The sequence below is a fragment of the Ischnura elegans genome, chromosome 13, assembly GCF_921293095.1.
Source record: "Ischnura elegans chromosome 13, ioIscEleg1.1, whole genome shotgun sequence".
Classification (NCBI taxonomy): Eukaryota; Metazoa; Arthropoda; class Insecta; order Odonata; family Coenagrionidae; genus Ischnura; species Ischnura elegans.
Window position 1 is genome coordinate 12239367 of NC_060258.1, and position 12191 is coordinate 12251557.

General features: G+C 36.9%; 1 long non-coding RNA gene across 1 annotated transcript; it reads right to left on the minus strand.

Moving 5' to 3' along the window:
* Window positions 1-1829: 1829 nt before the first annotated feature.
* Window positions 1830-2579, minus strand: LOC124170097. The gene is made up of 3 exons (XR_006867306.1): window positions 2346-2579; window positions 2033-2273; window positions 1830-1889 (listed from the first exon to the last, which is right to left on the minus strand). It is a non-coding gene; the product is annotated as an uncharacterized LOC124170097 (long non-coding RNA).
* Window positions 2580-12191: the final 9612 nt, after the last annotated feature.

The following is a 12191-nucleotide window of genomic DNA, read 5'->3' on the forward strand; positions in this document are numbered from 1 at the left end:
CTTTTCTGGTGAGTAGTTAGTCAAGAAAAGGAAGTTGATTGTTGTTTTCAATCTCATGAGTAAATTTAATGGTGGGGAATAAGCTATTTAAATCACACACAAATTGATGTAGGTCATACTTATTGGTGTCGAAGATGGCAAAAATGTCATCTACGTGTCTTAAATAAATGGATGGGAAAAAATTGAATTTACTTTTAAATGTTTTTTTCAAAATGAGTCATGAAAACATTAGCAAGAAAGGGAGAAAAGTAGTTACCCATGGAAGTTCTTGTTTACAATATTTGCCTTCAAATGAAAAATAAGAGATGGAAGTTAGTAGGGTCGATTTGGTCACCCTGGGTAAAACATGGCAGTCGACTAAGCACTGAGGTCACAATGACTATCGCAGACATTGTTCATTCACAAAATTGGAACACGATCAGTGTATTACTGGTGTACCCATTCTGAGGTACATAAATAAAGTATGCCAGACAATATTTGTAAACTTCAAGTCGGCATCGATCATTCAGTACTTTTCTCGTCACATTAAAGGCCAATTATCAGGAAATTTAACGTTAGTAATTCCAGTACCAAACGTTTCTCCTTTTCAAATATGGGGTGTTAGCTGGTTAAAACTATTAACCTTTTCTGGAAGACACTTCTTTTTACCTGAACAAAATATATTTTCCTTTGAAATCTCAATCAAGGGAGTTCATACCCTATCATTTTAATAACTTTTTCTCAAACTGATTAAAATTAAGGTATGTGCAGATTTTGGTTCGTTGGGCATCCCCGTCACAGTTAGGATTTGCCAGAAGGTAGGCAACTTGCCACACAGTTGTTAGATTAGAAAGAATTAAGTCATCATTAACTGCCTATTTACAATAATTATTAATACTGACAAAACATTGGAGCATCCTTGTTAGAACTTTCTCTTCCATTATATACTAAGGTTAATATTTATGATTATCATGAGAATGCAATTTGGATGGAGGCAAACAAATTAGTTATTAAACGATTTTAATTTCTCCGGGTGAATACTATTGATGAATTTTTTGATATTGATGATTCTTTGAAGAATTCATCTCGGGATCTCAGCCAGGTGAAATTTTGTGAAATTGGACTTTCAAAGACACGACCTTGAAGATGGGAGACAAGTCGTCTCTCAAAACGTCGGCTTATACATAAGAATTAACTTGGCTGAGAATCCGAGAAGAATTCATCAATTTAGTTATTGGTTATAGGAGAGGTATTCATATGTAATATTTCAATGGTAGAATTCAATTATTATATTGAACACAAATAATCAAATACAAAGTTTGACAACTAAAAATTAATTTTGTCGATCTTGGCCTCAATGTTTACTAGTTTTAGTTCCTCCCTTTCCAATCTAAGCAATTTTGCATTTACTTTTTTTGTTTCCTCTAATTGCTTCACTTCGGGTAGAATACTTTTGCCTGTAGTAACAGTGGCTTCTCTGGAATTCTTTCAATTACTCTACACTGGTGTTGGTATCTGAAATAAATATTTTGTAAATAATATAATATTTTTAAAAAGGGCAATTAGGGTTTTTAAGTTCACAAAGTTAATATTTACAGTATTTAAATTAATAAATTACATAGTATAATATGATTTTACACTATTAATAGCAATTTTAGAATAGTATTAAAGTAATAACATTGTGTATAGTGAATTATTATTCAAAGGACAACTTTAAAAAAACCTCTCCTCATCAAAAAAAATCACCGACTATCATTAATACTGAAATAGCCAAGAATTGCATTTCCACTTATTATATCAGCCACCCGCCTCTGGAAATATTGAGCTACTGGAGCCCCACTTACAGTGTGGATTGCATCTTTTGATAGGGCGGCTGCTTTGCCCTTGGGAGCATATTTATCTTGCGAAGACTGTAAAGAGATATATCACTCATGATACCGATACATTGTTCCACTCATAGCTATTAAAATTATCGCCATACAAAAATATGCGTAACGCTTCATTAACCGAATCTATTTTATTATTTATGCGGCGAAAAAGTCATAGCACTTACAAAATTGTGAGAAGCCGTGTCGATGATTCGTGGTTGAAAATGATAAGTATTTACTTCGCGATATATAAATTCATTCAATTTTCATTATTTCCTTTCTCCACCACCTCCATAACCTCATACATTCTTTAAGTTTCAGCTGGTTTCAGCGTCACCTGCTGCCAATGCATTGCTCCTTCTTTGGCAGTAAAATTACTTTTTTAGTTTTCCGTTGTTTATGCTTTCACTTTCTGAAAAGTAAACACTGATAAAAAAACATTATATATTACAAACAATAGAATCAAAATTGGTTCCATTTACTTATGAGGTTACTTACCTTCACAAATTGAAGAAGTATTTCCTTATGTTGTTTAGTTGTATTAATTTATATCAGCGGTATCTGAATTTCTGCTGTCGATTGTTTTGTAAATATTTGTAGGCTCGGCGTTAACAACGGCCGTATTTACGTCCTAAACCCGACGTTGCCACGTCTATCGCTCGGGTTGAATCTAGATAGCAACACTCGAAGCCGACAATCGGCTAGAAAATTTCAAGCACACCAAATCCCGAGCAAAAATATTCCGACACGGAATGAGAGATCGGGATTATTCCGTGCCGGAATTAATCCCGAGCAATTCAAGCACACCCCCCCTGGTCCCTCTCCTTTTCGTGTCCTGCGCGGCAGTAATAAGGGATCCTCTTTGCGCCAAGCAAATAAGCGTAGATCAATATTCCGAAAATTCTACCGTAATACATTTGCAATGGAGACGTTTTGTGTTGGATGAAGAAAGATATATAACCTAAAGCACGCTTTAAAATGGGTATGAAGAAAGAAAGCATTTTTCAAGTAACCATTCACATAGATTCCATTTCAATTGTTTCCTGTCGTTCAATTACCACCCCTTCCAAATGAAAGATATGCTATTCCCCCACGCTCTTCTCTCTCAACATTGTTGCCGTGAAAACCCCTCCCCTTCCACGACCACCGAGAGAGAAGGCCTGAGCGCTCCGTTGTGACGTCACGAGTTGTAGGTGGACGGAGGGAGGTGCGAAGACTGCTGTTTTGAGCGCCAGTTTGCGAGGAATGCGTACGAAAACCAAACGATACGTAAACAGACATTTATCCGGCGACGATATCCCTCATATAACAACACTAGCTGACCCGGCGGACTTCGTACCCCCTAACAATCAATGAACTAACAGTTTAGTTACACATTTATAAATCAAGAGCGGCTGTATCGTTTATAACCATGTTTATTATAATAAAATAAGATACTAATTCAATAAAACTACGTAAATGAGCATGAAAATAGCTTAAGAAATTTTGGGCATTGTAGTTTTATAAAGCAGTTAATGAAATAAAAATTATACGCATTCACTTTCTGGCTATTTGATGCTGGCTTTTAACCGTAAAAAAAACATTTTAAGTCCAAGTCTGTTGCGTAAACTTAGCCCGTTCACGGGGCAGGTTAACACAACGCCACACCGACGCTTGACTGATGCTCAAAATCGTGTAAGAAAAGCCCCTATGAAGCAGCAGCATTCGTATCAAATGACTTTAGGCGCGCCAGTTACAGTATCTCTGTTTGGAAAAAATGCACTGCGTACACGCACTTCGGTGTGTCCTACACATTCGGGTTTAATGTGGTGCGTCAAGCACCTTATGATAAACAACAGTTTTTCTTTTATCAGGTGCAATATAAAACAGATGACGCTAAATAAATATGGCGAAGCGAAGCAGTGACGCAGCGAGGGGGGTTTTGGGGGGTAAAACCTCCCCAAGAGCTCAGAGAACTTATTTATAAAAAACTTTGTTACTAATATTAGGGGGACGGATAGCTAACAAACAAAACATACCTATTTAACTATTCACACAGCCGCAAAATCCGCTATTTTGAACCATTTATCTTGAAATAATGTCTGGGGGAGGGCCCCCACACCTCTCGCTTACCTTAGCGAGTTTTCCATACCCTAAAGACCCGTAGTATTAGCTGCGCCCTTGAAGCGAAGGAAGAAATACAGCGGATGGTTTACCGACTCGTAAACATAGCACGTTTAATTTACCATGAGAAAATCATGGGTTTTCATTAGCACATGAGCACAAACATCACTAAAACTGAAAGACTGACCATGCGATTTGTTAATCGTTATCGCGAATGCAACACTACTTGGAAATTGAATACATTTAAGCTCAAAAGGGCATATATGTTGGGATCATGGAAAGATGAGGAATGAGAACTTCCTCATCTTTGAGTTTTCCTTTGAGTAAAGTCGCGTGAGTCACATTCATTATCATTTTTTTAAATAACCAAACGCGTTCCGTTGGATAGCTATGGTGAGTTTAGGTTTCGAAATATCATTAACACAGAGCCTTCCTTTAGCTGTTAATCGTGCCGTGGTAAGCAAGGTACGTCCAAGGACTTCATATATTCAGTTAGATGGTTGGTGACTTCGTCTTCGTTTATTACTCAGTTAAAAGATTTGAATTCATGCAGAGTACCAATTATTTGATCCTGATTTACCTAGTTTGAGTGATCCACATCTTCGTTCTAGGCCGTCGAAATTGCTCACTCAATCAATCATTTTTGATTTTTGTGGTGATCAATCATATTCTGGAACTCTTTGTTGATGAGCTCACCTTCCAAAAAAAATTGCAAATATTCGGAGAAAGTGTAATCAAACTGCTCGATTCCTCGACAGGAACACGGACATTACCTTTTGTCAACAATTGCTTGGAGATTTGTTTACAAACACGGTAGTGAAGAGTCAACTCGAGCTGGGCTTAAAATTAGCTAGAATTAAATATTTTAAATGCAATTTCAATATTTTGAATATATTTAGTAATTGAAATATTATATTGTTACGAAGTTCAGTTATTAAATGGGTAAAAACAAAACAAATAATTTAATTGGTAGTTTTGACCGACTTATCAATTGCTGTTGCGTTGCTAACTCCTAAAAACATATTGTTAGAAAGAGATGAATTTTTTTTGTGAAATTATCCTTTTTTAATGGCCTATATGTTAACCCCGCCTGAGACGAATCCAAAGAACCAAATCTCATTGAAATCGGTGCAGCCGTTCTCGAGTTATAAGTGTTCTAACTAACACGATTTTCGACTTTCTTTTATATATATAGATATATACTTATATTTAAATGATGTCAACAGTATATCCTTACCTCAGAGAAGAATAATATTTATTTAGAATGGATAAACGCCTTCACCGGAAAATCTCCTTTACACAGAGGCAACTTGCTCCCAAATGTATTTGAATCCTCGAAAATTTCATCAAAAGCCTTGTATTCAGTAAAATAATTTTACGCATTAGTGGTAGATAGAGCATAAAAATCATTGGATTTTTTATATCCTTCACGAAACTACTACTTTTTCAGCATCGCTGAATTAGACGATTACATAATACAAAAGTAATGTTCTTATACACACGCAAGATTAGGTTAAAACTAGAATGAGCTTCTGTGAAGTGCCATAAAGGTTGTTTTGAACACATTCATCTGCAAACAAAAATTTCATGGCAAATTATTCATTCAGCAGGGCGAATAGCAACGTCTTAAAAATGGTGAAATAGGATTTGCTTCTTCTAAGTGCCTAGAAATATTATTTTGAATGCACGAATACCATATGCTACCTCAGAACACATAAATATAGCATTCAGTTGGAAAAATTGCTACCACTGATAGGACATAGTGAGGTCGTTTGTGCTGCTGTCAATTGACATAGAGATTGATTTGAATGGAAAAATACCATTTCCTACCTGAGAACACATAAATGTGGCATAAATGAATTTATTTGGAAAAATATCATTTTTAATTAATTTAGATGTTAAAATTATATTTAAAGACATGGAGAGGGTCAATAATATAGAATAATGGTCGAGAATGATCAGAAGGATGTGGATAAACTAAACTCAGCCTTGATGGATTGTTAAAGAGGGATAATGTTTTTCTGTTAATGGAATTGTTCACTTTTAACCCAATCAAAATTTTCATTTTCCTTCACAAACGACATTTTACCGACTTTTTCCCGACCAATGATCACTTTCTACAGAATATCATATGCATCACAGGCTGAAAGACTACTCACTGGCAGTATATGGACAACATATTTAAAATGTTGTTCTGTACCCTAAAATATGAGCAATGGAAGCTTAACTGCTGGAGTTATGTATATCTACATCCACATAATACCCCACAGGCCGCTTTAAAGGCGTGTAACAGGGGGTGTTAGAACAACAGCCGTTTAAAGATAAAAGGAAACGCGAATAAGCTTTTATTAAATTCCTTTATGGTTTGGGGAAAAAATGAGTTCCCATATCTATCTGTTCGACTAGATATCTATTTTCATTTATCGCTTCTATCGAACCTGGTAATGTAGTGGGGCTCTAATATTATGTTCCCCGTGTCGCTCTTAAATATATCTATTCATAATTGTTCAAGCAATCTAAGCCTAGCGCACAGCCTCCGAGTCTCCAGCAGCTCCCAGCCTAATTTGCTTAATATCTGGGTAACGCTGTCTGTAACCCCGTAGAAGTTTTTGACGAACCGTGCAGCCTTCTATTGTATATTATTTAGTTCGCGGATAAAGACTTTCTGCACCGGATCCCATGCGCTCGCTGCATATTCAAGGTGCAGGCGGACGAGTGCGAAATAGCACCTTTCTTTTACTTTCTCATCCGATAATCTTCCCACAGTACGTTTGACGAATCATAATTCATTCAAGACTCATCACTCACGCTCCTAAGACTGGTTCGACGCAGCTCTCCACTCAGTTCTCCTCATCAGCTAATCCTTTCACACCAACGTAATCTTTTCTTTCAAATAGTTCTTTGCTTGATCTATGTATTTTGTTTTTGGTCTTCATTTTTCGGTCTTTATAAAATACGATCTCAAGGATAATTTCAGCAATTATTCTGGCATCAACAATCTCCATCTCATACAAACTATATTTCGAAGTTTTAATATTGTTTTCTTCGCTTCTGTAGGCAGAGCACTACTTCTACACATTATGTATGCATAGTTAACAAGTTACCCATTATCGATTATCTTAATCTAAAAATAAGTCATAATTTCCGAATATAAAAGGATATAAACCAACGACAACAAACCGCATATCAATAAGTTTTCACTTGTTTCTACCTTTCTTTCATTAGTGGTGACCGTCACATGACTTCTAACTTAGGATATATTCGGTTTTTCCCTGGTTAGGAAGGAGGGGGAACCGTACGGTTCAGAATCGGTACAGAATTGCTGAAATTACCGTCGTCGGTACGGAAACCGTTGTCGGTACGGAATGATGTCCAGTCGGTGGGCTTGAAAGGCAAACCGATCGGTGCGGTACCAAAGAAGTACAGAATACGGCACAAGATCGGAATGGAGAACTGCAATAATAAAATAACGCACTGGTTCTGAAATCTTCCGAAACTCACATACTGGAGTAAACTAAATCTCATCACACTTACTGGAGTAAGCTAATGATTGAGGAGTTTATCAAAGTACCTCTTTTGGGATCCTATCTACCGGTCCAAATGCACTGTGCTAGAGAAGTATGGATGATGGGTGACTACAGATGAAGGGCGAGTCTGTAACTCCATTTTCTCACGAAAACGGGAAATAGGAGATTCGTGAAGTGCCTGCGCGAGAGTTGTCTCCCGCCCTATGTCTCTAACGATTTTTTGCCGGTGGAAGGAGACAATCTTTCACCTGGAGCCTAAGTCTGAAACTTCGTTTTCTCCGGAGTTGGGAGAAAATAGACTCGTGTAGCTACCCTTTCATCCAACCCTAAGTCTATAACTCGTTTCTCCCGGTAATGGAGTAAACATTCTCCTGGTAACGGAGAAAATGTTTCTCCTAGAGAAAACCTTTCTCCCAACTCAAGTCTGTAACGCAATTGGAGAAACTCCACGCACCCTTGACGGGTGCTTCGGAGTCACCCGCCCGGGACCGGCCGACTAATTTTCTCCCTGGAAGAAAACGAGAAAAATAGCAATGGCGGACCATCGTGGATGATCGAACTCTATTTGTACACATTTATATACTTTTTACGTATTTGTGCCAAAAAGAACACAAAAATCCTGCCTTCAAATTAGGCTGGCAACGTATGTAGTGTAAGTTTTCACAGGAATTGAAAGTTTTGTATAGCTGCAATGGGAGGGAACACTCAAAATTAAAAATCGGTTTTTGTTATTTAAAACCAAAGAGATATGAATGACAAACTCACACGCCAAATAACGTAGCTCAAATTCGATTTTTAACCGAGATAAGTAGCTTTAAAAGTCCGCTAGCAGCTTCGGCCACGCCCACGACGCGAAACGTATTTCTAACGTCTGACGCCGCGTGACGTGTTAACCTCATGAATGTCGCGGGAGTAACGCTTGATGAAGCGGTTAACGCATTTGGTTCGTGGAAATAGTGGCCAAAAGTATATCATCACGGCGAAACAAAACGTTTATTTTGCTGTGGCTGATTCCCGAAATGTACTGACATTATCACCCGAGGCTCTGAACAATTTTTTTTTCTCAAAACGAATCACTTCATTGAAATGAAACGTCGTAAAATATTTGCTTAGCAATGACTTTTAGTTTCGGGATGTAAATTATGAAATACATAAACGAATAAGCTATAGCTATAGCTGTATTCTTGTCCTCTGAAGGGAGGAAATTCGGGATTCTCTCCGTTCCTTTTAGAAATAGCGTTTAAATTTCGTTGGAAGAGCATTTTTCAAAGCAGAGGATTGACTTTGGTCAACTGTGCTCCTGTTGATTCTTCAAGTCAGTTTCGTACTATAAAAATTGGTAAACAATTGTCTTCAAAATGAAAGAGTAACTCAGAAATGGGGATTTTTACATGAAAATATCGACAAGTTCACTTATATTTATATCAGAGTTACACGCACCGTAACTTTCAAAAGTTTTAGGGACAAGTTTGTGGCATCACTTCTGCTCCTCAAGGAAATTTAGTATCCTATAATCCTTTCGTAGTTTTCTGCTGCACTCCGCTAACATTTCGCTTGCGAGTGGATATATATATTCACTCAAAGGGAAAAATTATTTATACTGCAAATTTATCATTTCGCTACTATTTATGTAGAGTGTAATGATTATTCCGTGTGCATTTATTGTATACTTGAACCGGTTTTCACCCTTAGTGGTAAAAGTAATTTTTACATGATTTTTATCACGTGACGGCTCGCCGCAGCGGTGGCGTACTGGGCAACGCTTTGAGCTCGGGTAGTGAAGATTGAACGGTCGGGACTGCCTCTCAAAATTTTTGCAGCTCGTTTTCTTACATATTTACAGTTTTTTTCGTAATTTCGCAGTAGTTGTCATTATGCTTTTATTAATGTTGACGCCAATAGTTAAAATTAAAAGAAAAATTGTAGATAAAACTATGGCGTCAACATTAACGTACAGTTTGAACGAAAGAAGTCACACATTTTATTTTATTATTTGACAATTATTCTGTTTCGATTAATGATAGTTCAAACTATATGCTAAACTATTAATTCATTCAGTACGTATTTGCCTCTGGCTACTCTGTTTTGTTGCAAGATTAGCAAAGTTATCCGTTTTTATTATTTACTATTTGTGCTTTTATCTATAAATCTGGCGGCACTGGGATTCAAATGTGCTTATTTCTGCCTATTGTGAGTAATACGATATCGTAGTATTCCTGGAGTAAGTATTTGAGATGATTAATATATCCTACTTTATCATTCCTAGAATATTATTGTGTATCGTAGTGGTGACCAGGGAGTTCGCATCTCCCCTACCCCCCCTCGAAATATTAAAACATGTTTACTTTGCTTCATAAAAGAAAAAAATCATTAATTTTTAAATTTGAGGGGGTTCCAGCAGACCGAACCCCATATGAAATATAAAATCATATTTACTTTGCTTCATAAAAGAAAAAGAAAATGAAAAATCATCAATTTTTATTTCGTTGGGGGAGGGGGTTCGGACCCCCCTCGACCCCCTCCCCCCCGAAATCCGAAACATAAAAACACATTCACTTTGCCTCATAAAAGGAAAAATTGAAAAATTCATCAATTTTTATATTTCAGGGGGTTCAGTGTGTTCGGACCCCTCCTCCCCCCGAAATATAAAAACACATTTCTTGCCTAATAAAACAAAATAAATTTGAAATTTGGTGGGGTTGGAGGGAAACCAGACCCCCCAGACTCACGCACTCGCTATTCCACTGATTGAGGCTCTGTAATGCACAAAATAAAACGATCATAATGACAATCTGTGTTGAAATTCTTCCCTAATTTTAAATCATCTGGGTGAGGGGCGCGTGCCCCCTCTCACCCTCATAAATCCTCCTATGTTGGCTGGGATCATTAGCGAATCATTTACCCTGAATATTCCCAATGGATCCAATTTGAATATGGATGTCTAGAAAATATATTCTCAAAGATATCTTGTAGATATCGGAAAGGCGGACATTCAGATATCTAAAAATATCTAGAAGATATTACAAGATATCTTCTAGATATCTATAAAATGTTTAGAATGTCTTCAGCTAATGTCTAGAAAATATGTTGTGCTATGTGGGAGGTTAGCGTCAAAGACCCTTTCCGTTGCATAGGTTTGACTTTTAATGCGTCAGATAGAAACAAAGAGTGGAAACCAGGACAAATATGCACAAGGGCGTACCCAGGATCAAAACTAGGCGGGGGGCAAGCCATGGTTGTTCAAGTTGTAGATAAGATTTAAGCATGGAAAAGGTGAATGAAACCAACATTTTAAGGAAACTGTAACACTTCTTCATTTGTTTTTAAAATTATTTGCTTGAAGGAATATTATTTTCCTTAAAGACATTTGCGATTTTTGCTTCTGAGGGGGTTAGGGGGTGGGCATCAGCCCCCTACTGCCCCTCGCTGGGTACGCCCATGATTATACAATAAATGCAGTAAATCATTTTATCCAACATAAATTGAAGCAGAATGATATATTTGTAATTAAAGATTAAAATTTCCCATTGATTGCGTATATATTTAGATACATATGAAATTTTTGCGACGTGTGGCCGAAGACAACAAAAGGAGTAGTGGAATTTTAATGTCTTTGAAAAGCAGAAAAGACTTACATTAAAATAGCCCTCAAAAATTCTATAACAGGCTATTTCTGAAGGAATATGCTGTCTCCATGCAGCGTCGTACCACCGCCTTCCTCGGTCTGGGTCGTTTGGCACCTAAGAAGAAAACTTTTTGGCGTTTAACGAGAGGAAGATTCACATATCGGTACACAACAATATACGTAAGGTTTCCTCACACTCATTTTAAATTCTCATTTTTATCTACTATTTATTTATACACGAAATAACGTACACGACAATGCACTCCTTATGCAAGCAATGCAGAGATTATGATATTCACACGTCATCAACATGGCGTCGCCCGAGAATACGTTTTTGGAGCTGAATTCAAGTTGAAACTTCAAACTGCTCTAGGGGCGTAATTATTCAGCGCTTAGTGGTAAAATTTCGTGAGAACCTTTCTAACATCCATTGCTCTACAAATCAAACATAGTATTTGGTAGTGTTATCCCATCTATTGCAAGGAAACTACGTGCTGTGATTTTTGATTGTGACTCTAATGTCAGTGAACACAATTTGTGCCTTTATTGTACCCCTACGTGAATTGATTGCATATAGACGATGAAGTTAATAGTGAAGCAAAAAGTGAAGTAAGTCGTGGACGTAATATCTTCGACAAAATTTTTTATTTCTTCCATGCTAGTTTAATCAACCGTATACATTTCGATCAAAGGTATCTTACTATTGCGAAGAGGACATGTTTCATATTTGAAGTAGTTGTACTTTAGGAATACATCGAACGCAAATAAATTTTCATTCGTTTGTTCGATTCTAAGTTCTGTATGATTTTATTACCTATGTCCATTTCATTGTGAGTTTTCACCAGTGTTTACAGTTCATGCTATACGTTGTGGTGTTTTTTTTTGTTTTGGTTATATTTTGGTTACGGTAAGAGTAATGGTGAAATTAGAAGTATTTTTATGTGACAATAACTGGTTTAGCAATTTGTTCCAGCCTATTCATTTCATTGTCTTCGCAATGATAAAGTGGAATAACGTGATCTGATTCTAAGTCGTTAGTGATGAGTGGGAAGTGAGGTGTGAAGAATCCTTTCGAACATCAAGAAGTAC